Raw genomic sequence first — 13,995 nt, forward strand, 5'->3', positions numbered from 1 at the left:
AGTTTTAAAATTCAAATTTAAAACTTATATCTAACAAATAAAATTTTTAGTTAATTATTCTATTTAGAGTTAAATGCGCATCAGATTATAGGGGTTATTTTATTATTTTCTTTTATAGGTTTAATTAGATTATAAAACTTAAATCTATCACATTATTGATACGTAATATGCGATGCTCTAACGCTAAGAAAAGTAAAACTCGTCTCAATCTCTTTCTTTCGGCACGAATACAATTCTTGGGAAGGAGACATTTAAGCAAATCCTGTATCCTACAAGTTATCCGTCTCGCTATTATCGAAAGATTTAAAATTTTCCTTCTTGTTTCATTCTCTTCGCCAAAGAACACTCATGATTTTCATCAACAGAAGATTGAGATCATCATCACCATTCTAATAATTTGAGATTTCAAGATCCCCAAACGCTGATTACAGAAGAGTCATCAAGAGGTAAGAGAGTTCTTCCACTTATTGTTGTGAACTTTTAGGTTAAATTATGAAATCTCGTTTTTTATTTTTTTGAAAATTATTGTCTTAGTAAAATAGTCATATCTCTCTCAATATTGATCCGTTTCCAGCAATTTTTGTACTGCTAGAAAGCTTATTCGATGACCTAAAATTTTTATGCAGAAACTATTCACCATTTCGGTGATATTCACAATAATCCAAAAATTATCATCTTTCTTCTGTTGTTGTAATTCGTTTTTTTATATTTCCAGAAAAAGTACTTTCACTTAAAATACCATAACTCTCTCAATTCTCGTCCATTTTTAATGATCTATATATGATTTCAAAGCTTATTCAATTTTCCTTAAGTTTCATGAAGAAATATTTCATTAATTCGGAGTTATACTATGTCGAAATGTTAGTTTCCTTCTGTATCATGTGATTCGTTTCTTGAATCTTGTTCTTCCAAAACTGTTTTGGTAAAATTGCAATATCTCTTTGAATATAATTCCAATTTTAGAGATTTTGGTATCATTGGAAAGGGAATTTAATTTCCTAAAACTTTCATGAAGATGTTATCTTCTAGTTCTGAACCTTTCAATGCAAAAAGTTTGTATTTTCGCTAAGTCGTATAATTCATTACTCCATATTCCTTCTCGAAAATAGTTTTAGTAAAACAATCATAATTCCCTCAGTTTTAATCTATTTTTAATGATCTTTATATCATTGGAAAGATACTGGAATTTCCTATAATTTTTATAAAGACAACTTTTACTGAATTAGTGTAGTTGTTGGTCAAAAATAGTGATCTTTCTGCCGTACTGTAAGTGTACGAATTTTAATATTAGGGCCTTGACCCATGTCTTATTATAGGTAGTAGTGACGAGATAACAAGTCTTAAGCAGCGGGATTTGAGGTAAGGAAAATAGATAGTTTTGTTTGTGTTTATTTGCATAAATTTAAATTCTTTATGTATTAGAATATGATTTATGCTTTGTTATTATGAATATGTATGTGGCAACGAGAATGTGTGGGATGGACACAATATGAGTTTGTGAATTGATACATAGATTATGGTTGTATGACTTGTATATGTTGTATGTTGTATTTGTATGTTTCAAGTTGTGTGTTGTATGATGTATTTGTATGTTGCATGTTATATGTTGTATGTTGTATGCTAACGTCTCGGGTAAAGTGAGGGAGACAATGGTGGGGTATGATACGGGATAAGGCCGTTGAATGTAGAGATACCCTACTACGCATTTCTTGAGTACGTGCTGTAAATTATTATAGTGGGTATGATACGGTGATATTCTTTGTTGAATATAGAGATACCCTAACTCTATAACAATGGTATAATTTACTTTTTTATCAGGCCCATGTTATTATATCGGCAGATTAGGCCCGGGATATTGTATGAGGTCGGACTAGGTTTGAGTTATGTAAGTAATGGCTATGATATGCCAATGTTGTGATAATGACATTATTATTTATAGTATTGATATGATTATGTTATGAGTATGATATTGGAGTTATGATCTTTGTATATGTGTACGGTGTGAACAAATAGTATAGACTTGTATGATAAAGGTTTTCATATGTACGATTATTTGGTTATAGTTATAAAAGAGCATGTATGATATTCACCAAACTTAATAAATACATTAATGGTATGTGTGATATTATATGGTATTGTTTGATAAGCATTTCCTTGCGGAGCTTTTAGCTCACCCCACTTACTTTCCCCCTACGGGTATTAGACAGGGGAAGTATGTATAGTGAGCAGGGTCAGTTCTGGTACGTATACTGTGAGCGGCTACGGACGGGCAAACGATCTAGAACGCCGGTGGTGCCTTAGCTTTATTTTAAGCAGTTGATAAATCTAACACAATGGAAATGTATTATTTAAAATTATTTACTTACTGTATCTTGTTTTTTTTTCAAATGAAGGATCCTTCTCTATTGCATTTTGATTTTTTTAAAATCCTTTGTTACATGTTAAATTATTTTTTTTATCTTTTCAAATTATGCATGAAAATAGTATTTTTGTAAAATAAGGCAAAATATCGGGGCGTTGTCAGGCAATAATTGAAGTGTTCGGGATTGGCCGATCTCGTCATTCTGAGAGGTCGAAGTTTTTAGGTTTGAGTGGCTGGTTATTATCGTCGGTTCGTTGAGGGATTTTCAAAGAGTGCTGTACCGCTTAACGGAGTTATTCCAAAAAGAACCAAAAGTTTGTTTGGATTGATCGGTGTGAGAAAAGTTTTAAGAGTTAGCGAGCGAACGCTTGATTACCGCTGCTGTACTAAGCTGTTCCTTCGGATAAGGAAAAGTTTGTGGTATATTGTGATGCCTCGAGACGGGGTCTCGGTTGTGTGCTTATGCGGCTGGGAGGTGTAATAGCTTATGCTTCTCGGCGATTAAAGGAGTACGAGCGAGAGGTACCACTACTCACGATGCAAGAACTCGCAGCGGTGGTATTTGCGGCAAAGATTTGGCGGCATTACCTTTATGGCGAGAAATGTGAGATATACCTTTGATCATAAAAGTAGAAATACTTAACTTTTACCCCGAGAAAGACCTTTGAATATGAGGCAGAGGCGTTGGCTAGAGTTGGTGAAGGATTATAATTGTGAGATCTTTTATCACCTGCTGGTAAGGCGAAGCGTGGTTGCGATGCCTTAAGTAGAAAGGGTCGGAGTCGATTAAATACGGTGAAGCAAATCTCCCGGCGGCTAGCAAATGAGATGACTCGAGCTAAGATTGAGTTGGTTGTAGGGTAATTAGCTAATATTACCACCATAATCTCCTCTTTTGGAGCGAATCAAAGAAGCACGAGTACGAGATTCGAATTAGTAAAAACTCGAGCTAGGGTTTCGGTGGCAAGGCTAGTGACTTCTCAATAGATGAAACGGGAATGTTGAGATTTGGGAATTGAGTTTGTGTGCCCATGGATAGGAGAACATCAAGATAGAGATCATGGATGGAGTCTCACACGACTCCTTATTCAAATTCATCGAGGGTCGTAAACGTATCGAGGACACAGAAAGCCATGTTACGGTGGCCAAGCATGAAAAACGGCATCGGCGGGCGTTGCACCGTGCGCTTACGTGTACAGCAAGTGAAAGTGAGCACCGGCGGCACACAGCCAGGGTTGCCGCAACCACTGAAAATACTGAGTGGAGATGGGAAGACATTCTTATGGACTTCGTGGTAGGTATGCTTGAACAACGGGACAATTTGACTGCAATATGTGGGTCATAGTGGACAAGTTTACAAAGTACGCTCACTTTTTACTTGTTCGGACGAATTTCTCCATTGACCGGTATCTTTGAGTGGTATGTTAGAGAAGTTGTTCGTACGCATGGTGTCCGAAAGTCCATTGTGTGGGATAGAGATCAAAGTTTACATCGAGGTTCTGGAAAAGTCTACATCGAACTATGGGAACTCGGTTAAAGTTTAGCACAACTTCTCATCCTCGGACGGATGGGCAGTCCAGAGAGGACCATTCGAATTTTAGAGGACATGCTACGGGCATGTGTGCTTGACTTTGAGGGATCATGGGTAAAGTACACCACTGATCGAGTTTTCTTATAATAACGGCTATAAAGCAACGATCGGGATGGCTCCTTATGAACTTTTATATGGAAGAGAGTGTAGATCGCCCATTCAACGGGATGAAGTGGAGTGAAAGAAAGTTCTTGGAGTCCCAATTTTGTTAAAAAAAAAAAAAAAAACAAGTGAGGCGAGTTGATAAGGTCAGAGCACGAATGTTCGCGGCTGCGAGTAGGCGAGAAGAGTTATGCCGATCCAAAGCGCAGAGATATTGATTTTCGGGTCGGGGACATGGTATTTTTCCGAATATCTCAGATGAAAGGCATAAAAACGCTTTGGGAAGAAGAGAAAGCTTAACTAGAGGTTCATTGGACCTTTTGAAATCCTTGAGAGGATAGGGCGAGTAGCGTATAGGTTGGCTATGCCCGGCGCTGGCAGCTGTACATGTGTGTTTCATGTTTCAATGCTTTGGAAATATGTCTCGGACTCGTCCCATGTTGGGGTTATGAAGCATTGGAACTTCGATGGGACTTGTCATACGAGGAACGAACTAGTGCGGATACTTGATAGAAGAGAAAAAAGTCTTGAGAAGCGAGAACGGTCGCCTTGGTTAAAGTGCTTGTAGATGAACGATAAAGTAGAAGAAGCAACCTGGGAACTCGAGACGGATATGCAGCAGAAATATCCGGAGTTGTTCAGGTAAATTTCGGGACGAAATTTCTATAAGGAGAGGGTAATTGTAATACCCGGAATTAATAAATGGATTAGCAAAACCCTAACTAGATAATTATGTATAATTGAGAAAATTATATTATTATATAATTTAATATATGAGAATTTATATGAGTTGTGCTATGTTAAGACCCCGTTGGTGAGCCGGGGGGCATTTTAGTAATTTTGACTAGAAGGGTAAAATAGTGAACTTATTTTATTAACGTGCTTGTGGAACTATATTATTATATAGTATGCATGTGTTGTCTTTTTTGTGTGTGTTACGACGGATTGGCGCGGTATAGTCCATATTTGGGTATTTCGGTAGAACGGGGTTCGGGCCCGAAATCTAATTTGGATTGAAATATTTGGCATTTTTATTTATTAAGTGATAATCTGAAAATTATGTTGGGTTTATATGTGAATGAAATGACATTGTTACCCTTGTTTCATGCATATGCTTCATTTAAGCCCTAGGGGCAATTTGGTAATTTTGACCATTTGACTCACTTTTGCAACAAAATGAATTTTTGGTAAAATAGAAAATTCATTTTTCATGGTTCCCCAGCCCTAGCCGAAGACACCCTCTCTCTCTCTTTCATAATTCTCATTTTGTTAATCTTTTTCAATTCGATTTTTGGGAATTTGGCTTGGATTTTGGAGTTCATTTTTGGTGTTAGAAGCTTGGGATTGTGGTAAGCTTCTATGTTGTTCTTCCTCTGAATTTCTTTTCTGTTATTTGAGATTGAGAAAGTATGTTTTTTTTGATTGAATATGCTCTTGAATGCATGCTTGTGAAAGTTTGATGAATTATGTGTTTTATGCATGGTTGTGTTGGTAAAAGAATGGATGCTCTTGGTATATTGTGAGTGAGATTTTGGGGGATTTTTCTGGGTTGAAAATTCATGTTCTTTTGGTAATTGAGCTGCTGGAAAAGAAGCTTACTTGAATCAAGTTGGTTTGAAGCTCGGAAGTTATGAGCTTGAAGAGTTATTAGTTTAAAGCATGATTTTGGGTTGAATTGTAGGTTTTGTTTTTGGTAAATTCGGAAGCGTTTTTAAGGTTTTATTGAGTTTAAATATGATTGTAAGCTCTGATTTTGGTTGTGTAAAGCAAGCTTGAGTTCATGGAACTCGAAGCAGTGCTTTAATGGCAACTTTTGATTTTTAGTGCAATTGTTGGGTTTAAGTTGTGTAATATGTTTATTATGACATATGTTGATGCTTTCTGGAAAGTTTGGGAATGTTTGGGGATGATTTGAGTGAGTTTTGGGGGTTTAAAGATTGAGAAATTTCGTGTTCTCTGCCTAGACAACCGGAATTAGGTTAGTTCATAGGGAATTCCGGTTGGAGTTCATCGGGAAATCTTGAATTTTGTTTCGGCCATAACTTTTAACTCGGGACTCGCGTTTAGGATATTCTTTATACCGTTGGAAAGCTCTTTTGGAGCTCTATGTGATTATCTGTATTTGAAATGCCATGAATTTAATTTATGAATATGAAATCAGGGGTTAACCCTATTTGTTAAAATCCGGAATTGTGTGACTAGGATGCCAGGCACACAGTCGGGGAGCACTAGAGGATTAGGAATCTCTGCCTTTGCGGGACAACGGGTAAGACGGTAGTTGCACGTAGAGATATGCACGGTGGTGCTTATATTGAATATTATATTGGTGATAATTAGAAGCTTAGGAATTAGAGGTTATTACCACAAAGTGGCCAGTTTAATGGCACAGGGTTATTACCCTAGTAATTGATAATGTGTAAATGCTATGCCATGCTAAATATATTGTAATAAAGAATTATGCGCACAAGGCATAATTAAGTTAGACTTCAGTAAATTAGTACACTTGAGTTTGATAGTAATGCGGTCTAGGGTTATTACCACCAGAAGTTATGTGAAGGTAAGAAAGTCATGATGTACAATAATATTGCTAATCAAGTGAAAGCATGAATTAGAGTTATTAATCTGTATAAGTGTTATTTTGAGCATGCGATGATATGTTATATGAGAGACTATTTGGTATGTAATTTAGGGTTATTACCCTAAGATTCTATATGTTTTGTTATCTATTGAATACATACATATATTTCAAGAGTTATGTGCATAAGACATAACTTGGTTAGACCTAGTATATTACTAGGATAGTTCTTACTGAAAGAACGTAATGTATGGATTACGTAAATATATATGAATAGGGTTATGTGAGCAAGGCATAACCGAGTTAGACTCGGTAATTATAATCGAGATAAACCTTACTAAGGCCTTATTGGAAATAGACGTGTGAGCGTAACACGTAGGTCTATGCTACATAGACATATATAGACGTGTAGGAGCGACACGTAGGTGCATACTACATAGACATATATAGGCGTGTGAGCGTAACACGCAGAGTCTATAGCAAATAGACAAATAGTGCGATGCTTTTGATAATTATATGATAAATATATATGTTGAGATTAAGGGTTATGCGGCGAGGCATAGCTTCGGGTTGGACTCGGTAACAAGAGCCGAGATGAACTGATCTAAGGCTTTATTGTAAATAGACGTGTGAGAGCAATACATGGGTCTACGCCACGTAGACATAAATGGAACGTGTGAGCGCAACACGTAGGTCTACGCCACGTAGACATAAATAGGCATGTGAGCGTAACATGCGGGTACGTAATCACACGAGACAAGTTAGAATAGCATTGTTATTGTTTATATTGTATGATGAGCATATTATTGATATGTTTTATACGCTCTTCTTGGGCTTAATCACGGGTGCTCCTCTTTTGTGCGGGAAAGGGTAAGTCGGTCGTCTGATCAACCATGAGTTTGAGGAGCGAAGATGAAGAATGTACATGTTGAAGCCATATCGGACGAAGCGGGTTAAGTGTCTATCGGTGATGAACTTTTGAGATTCTATTTTGCCGTTTAGGTCGGCTAGAAATAAATGACTTGTAATAGCGTTAGTAAATATTTTTGGGATCCCAACTATTTTAAAAGGGTTTAAGTATATTACAAGTTTATTTTCTTTACGTTTAATATAAAAGTTTAAATTCTGCGCTATTTTGATTAGTAATCATAGTTTAGGGGATTAGGGTTTCATAAGTATTTTGGGTAGCGTGCCTAATTATTTAGAGCGTTATATCACATGTTTTGTATCCTCATTTGAGAATATAATTGGAGGTTCATACGTCCATACTTTTTTCAGTGGTTTTGGAGCAAACATCGATTGCTCGTTCTTTATTTGTTGACATATCTTTTACGGGCATTATTACTTTCTCCGTAGAGATGCGGTCTACTTGAGATAACCTATATATCATCGCCCCAATAGGGGTGGTTGCAATCTTTGATTATCTAGGTTGTTGGGTTGATTAGGCTAGTTTGGCTCGTTCCCTTGACGCTTCACATCTTTTGTCTAAAATATCCACGTGAGATTAGGCTCTCCCCATCTTGTCTTTCGATTCTTTGACACTCTTCGGTAGTATGCCCTATGTCTTTATGAAATCGACAAAATTTTGTTGAATCTCTTTTATGTCTCGCATGTCTCATTGGATTTCCGGCTTGTGGAATGCCACCTTTTGTGTTCACTTGCGAGAAAGATGTTTTCACGAGTTTCATTGAACTCGGTGTATATTGTGTAAATCGGAACGTATTTGTCGTGTTTTACTGTTTCTTCTTATTTTTAGATAATTCTCTTGAGTCATCCTTTCTTTTGGAGTTCGAACTACTTGGATTATCTGCTTTTGTCGAGACGGTACTTGTTGTGGTAGTACTTGTCTTTGAGGTTTGTTTCACAGTAAGTCTTTACCAAGCTTCATCTCATTTTTTGCTTCCTCTTTACGCACATATACTTGCGCTTTTTCTTTGAATTCATTGATGTTTCTTACTAGAGCGATACATAGAGTCATTCCACAACTCGCCTTGTTGTTGAAAGGTCGGTTGTGATCCACCTTCGAAGAGTAATAAAATTTGAATCTTGTCATTGAAATTTCTAACCTTCGCAGTCGTACATCTTGAAGTGACTTAGGTAAGCCTTCTGGGCTACTTTGGTTGCTGTTTTATGTTAGTTAGGGATGATGCTTGAAGTCGTTTATCTTTGGCGACTTGAAATTATTTCTTCAAAAGTCTGCGGGCCAAATTTGTTCCCAAGACGTTGTCGAATGGTGAAGTAAACTTATCGAACCCATTCTTCATGCAAATTAAAGATGTCGGTAATAAAATGCACCACAGATTATTCGAGATGTTGCTGGCTCGCATTATGGTATTAAAGTTATTCGGATGAGTGATTGGGTTCGTAGTCCCATCATCTTACACGAGACATGTGGATTTTTGAATCCATGAGGGGGTTCGAATTCGAATATCGGGATGGAATGGCTCGGTTTCCTCATCCGAGGTCATAGCCGAGTAATTTCTCATGTTCCCCATCTGATATTTTCTAAACTTATCATCCAACTAAATGATTTGCCACTTTGGATGGGGTCCACTTGCTCATGTTTGGCATTAAGTTGATGGCATAAGCCGGGTGCATTCGATTTAGTCGGCTCACGAAGATCGGGTTGTCTTTGATTCGAATGTTCACGAAGATCGGGTTGTCTTTGCTCATAATTACTCACGAGATGTTGTCTGCGAGTAACTCTCAGACTGATAGCTTCGCGTATTGCTCATGCTTTCTTGATCAGCATAACGTTGAGGTCTGCTTCCTTCTCGTGTTTGCCTTCACCGATCGGCCGTGTCCTCGAGACCTCGAGTGTAGAACCGAACTTGCTTTGTCTTATACTGGTCTTCTCCTTCAAAAGAGGTTAGATACACGTCCTCTACTTATGTACGTGTATGCACCTTCCCTCTCACGATCGAGAAGGACGTTGAGGGTGTCTCGGTGGTAGCCCAGCTTGTCCGAGGTTGAGTCCCAAGATTTCTCTCGTTATCACGAGGGATTTCTACATTCACTAGGTTGGGGGCATCTCGTGTCCTCATTCTGCGAGAAGCCTGCAGTACATCGGTATGTTCATTCCCTTGGTTCATAAATCCTTAGGATCTTTGAGGCGCATTTCGATGTCGCTCTTGATTATTTTGTTGTTCAGCTGTTTTCATTGGAACATCCATAGTACCCCCGCAAGTTGTTCCTCTTGGGGTGTTTTGGGGGTTTTTCGAATTTGCTTCTGTCTGCTGGTTCTTGAACCTCGAGGTCTTCCTCGTGGTCTCCTCACCCCGAGATCGGGTTGATTCGAGTATCGGTTCCTTGAGTCGCCTTTAACTACGCCGGCCTGCTTTCCGGCTCGGCATTTCGTCGAGAATATCTTGAGGGCCAAAGTCGAATCAACTTTATGGATTTATAAACACAAAAAAAAAAAAAAATAAATAAATAAAGAAGGTTTATCAAAAAAATAAATAAAAATAAAGAAAGGAAAGAACATGAAGAAAAAGATGAACACGGGAGAGAGATGTATAGGCTTAAGAATAAAGGTGATGATGAAAAAAATATGAAATGAGGAAATGCCAAATGAGGGGGTAACATGTGATTACAAAACAAATAATAATATATTAAGTTTTTTTTTTTACTTTTATTTGTTATTTTTTTTAAAAAAAGGTGAACAGCCATGAATTGACCGTAAAACGTAACACACACTTGAAACTTTTTAAAAAATTAATTAGTAAAAAATAAAATAAAAAAGGGTATGCAAAAAAGACGAGTATAGAACTTAAAATATTTTTGTAAATTACGCCGTGTGGACCTATAAAAGTAATAAAATGTAAAAATATAATATAAGCAGGTAAAAACCCCGATTATTAATGATAAAGGCCGACTGATCCAATTGCAAGAGGAAAATTCCTTGGTATACTAGCTTTTGGCATTTTTTTACAAAAATGTTGTCGACGGTATTTTTTACTTTTTTACCTTGTATTTTTGTAAGTTTCATCTTTGCAAGATATCTTGTATTCAGTTTTCACTAGTGTTCTAATGGTACTTTTTAAGTGTTTTTTCTTGTTGTTTTGAGTTGATACGCTTTGTGTTTTTCTTGGTGTTTTATAAAAACCGCGGTATTTTTGAAAAGATATCCGTGTGACGGTATTTTTGTAAAGTGCTTGACCCAAATTGCGATATTTTTTGTAAATTTCCCTATTTGATTTCAATTCCAAACTCTGCCCAGCCCATTACACCAGTGACATGTCGTTTCCCACTATTATATCGAGCTAATATATAGTCGTTTCAACATATAAACGTGTCGTATCTACAGTTAAAATATCCAACCAGTCAATCGGTACACGACAAAATAAAAAAGAAAAACCCCATTTCCTAGCCATAAGCTCGGAAGAAGCTTGAAGTAGCTATCTCAGGTGGCAAGCCCTGATGCCCTTTCAGCTTAAATTTCCTTTTTATATTATCAAATCACATTTTTGCTTCCCTCTGACGCAAACTCCAAAACCCTAACATGGAACCCTCACCACCCGAAGATTTCGAAGATTACGGACCGTCATCAACACTTATCGGGTTTGATCGCCCGCTTCCCCTTGCTCCGTGGCCCCGTCCCGGTTGGTCCGCTTGATGATTCATCGACCGGTTTGTTCGTTCTTGCATTCCGTAACCCCAGAGCTTGGGCGAAAGCGTACCAGAGCCTGTGAGTCCAAGATTATCGACCAGTGCGTCTCTGGAGCCAGGATCGGGTGCTCGATCAGCGCCTCGAGCAAGTGCAAGCCCTCGTGGTGGCTGAATCTGACTGGTTTTACGGCTTCGGATTTGAAGGAGAGGGAGCAATGTGAAGAGCGTGAAATGAACGGCTGTTTGGCGGTGGCAAAGGAGAAGTGTTTTGGATTCGCCAAAGAATTGGTGCTTGAAGTCATTTAGGGATGCGAGGGTTGTGGAGAGGGGTAGGGGTTTGAATACAAAGCAGGTTCAGAAGTTGGTTGGCTTGGTAACTATGGGGGATAAGAGTACGTTGGTTCGTTTGATTGGATTCAATCAATTGGTTTCTCATCGAGAATTTGGGACAAGGTAGTATAGGGCCAGTGAGTTACTTGGTTCTTGTAGTGATATTGATTGCATTCTTGATGGGTTTAGTGGCAAGGAATCATCACAGTAGTGGGATTTCACTTCGAAAAAATTAGCTCATGTTTCACAAAATTGAAAGCACCTGGATGGAGTCTATCTCGGGGCAGTACACACTTGAACCTGGAGCTGCTGTGTCATTGCTGAGGTATGTGCATTTCACCACCTTTACTTAATATTTAGCTTGCGAAGATAAAACTTACTGCTTTAGAGTTTGTTAATTTTGATGCATACCTTAATGAGATATTGGTATGCAACTTTCATGTAACATTTCCTTGTTTATATTTATAAAATCATTTCACTAAAATTGTTAATTCTGTGAATGCAATTGGAAACTAAAGGAGAATCTTTGTGATATTGAATATAATACTCTGTGTTTTCGATTAGGCAGCTTCTGAATTAATGTCAGGTGTAATTGCATCGCCCTTTTGTATTTTGACTTTTGATAATGCCAGGAGTTGTATATGTTTGTTCGCTGTCATGGCTGTATCAGTATCACATGTTAACGTTTTCCATTCCTTTGCTTTGGCCATTGTTAGCCATGACATCCAATCATTTTCATAGCATAACCTTGATGCACATAGATGATGAGATGATTATAGAAATGTGTCTTTAATGTCCTTTTCTCTATGTTTATGGTGGATTACCTTTGTCCAAATACAACCATGACTCACTCTCACAATTGTTATTTTCTATTTTTTAAATAACTGTCTGTGGCTACTAAGCTTATATTGATTGCATTTTGTAGTGCTTTTTCATTGCCGGTGACTGGTTTAGTCTCATTTCCAATCTATCGGTACTGTCTGCCACAGTTTAGGAGGTAACTATAAGTATAACAACAATTGGGTGCTGTAGGTGCTGGATTTACATTGATATTGTTGCCACCTCAAACTTCGCCATATTATTTTTACTTATTTCATTGCAATTGTGGCACCCTCTCATCCATATTATAGTTGACCACAATGTTTAGTTTTACCCCTTATCACACATTATAGTCAACCACGAGATGCTTTTTTTACACGAGATGCTTTAGTTGTTGCCGTGGTCTTAGACTCTAAAGGAATAAAACGATTGTGGCTTACACCTTGAGGTGAGGTGGTCCTATAAAGCTTCAAAGGCTTATCCTTAGATGTGATTTGTAAGGCTTTCCCCTCACTGTGTGAGGTATAAGCATTTGAGGTTTAAGGCTCACATAAGTGATCCATGTGTATGTCATTTTATTTGTCTAACTCTACATATTTCTTTGTGGTTCAGCACAGTACTACGTTCCATGCTTCTATTTAGAAACTCTTGTTTCCTGTTCATGGTTAAAATAGTCTTTCAGAAAATTCAAATTATGCTCAAACCTTGAAGCATGTATCCGAAACAACAGTTAGTTTTTTATGCATTGTTATTTGGATTTCATCTAAACGTTTTGAAAGGCGGTGAAACGGATTCGAGGCGTTTTGCCATAACGTAATGCCGTAAGCCTCGACAATAAGAATAAAAAAATTCATAAAAATGATATATATCATTAAATTCATAACAAAAAGTCATAAAATTCATGAAATTATTAACTATAAGTCTTAAAATATAACTAAAGGATGAAAGGTGTAAAACTAAAGTATCCTAATTAATAGAGAAATAATAAATTTGAAGTCTAAAGTTTCAAACTAAAGATTAAAAGACATATTCCAAGTTCTAACTTTCAAGTTCCATGTTGAAATTCATATCTCGAAGAAGTTATCATGATCACGATCATTGGCGTTATGTTATCATCCGAAGAATAAAATTGCATAGCCTCGACCATCATCACTCTCATTTTCTTCTTCTTTTTTCAAAATCATCCTCCTCAAAACTCACATCCACTTGACTATTTTTCCCTTTCCTTATACCGCCAAGTAATATGTAAATAATAAATTTATAAAAATGCCAAGTCTATTTATAATGTAAATATGAAATGTAGTTGCAATATGCAATGAGTTCTAAAAGTAACCTTTCTTTGGTGGTGGTGGTGCTTGGTTTCTTTTCCTCTTCCTTGGTGCTATGCAGGGAACTTCCCCCCTCTATACTCATCCCCAATCTCTTTAGGTTTCTATGTTATCATTTTCTTCTTCATCATTTGGGTTGGGGTTGGCTATCCACTCACTATCTCAAGGCACATTTTCAATGATCAAAGGATCATTCTTTCTCTCTATCGGGATTGTTTCTTAAAAAATTTGTGTCTCCATTTTTTTGTTGTACATAATGTACACCAAAGCTATTCATCTT

General features: G+C 37.3%; 1 pseudogene; it reads left to right on the forward strand.

Moving 5' to 3' along the window:
- The first annotated feature begins 11,028 nt into the window (after positions 1-11,028).
- LOC133032462 (uncharacterized) lies at positions 11,029-13,016 on the forward strand (annotated as a pseudogene).
- The last annotated feature ends 979 nt before the right edge of the window (positions 13,017-13,995 follow it).

Source organism: Cannabis sativa, chromosome X (genome assembly GCF_029168945.1).
Source record: "Cannabis sativa cultivar Pink pepper isolate KNU-18-1 chromosome X, ASM2916894v1, whole genome shotgun sequence".
Taxonomy (NCBI): Eukaryota; Viridiplantae; Streptophyta; class Magnoliopsida; order Rosales; family Cannabaceae; genus Cannabis; species Cannabis sativa.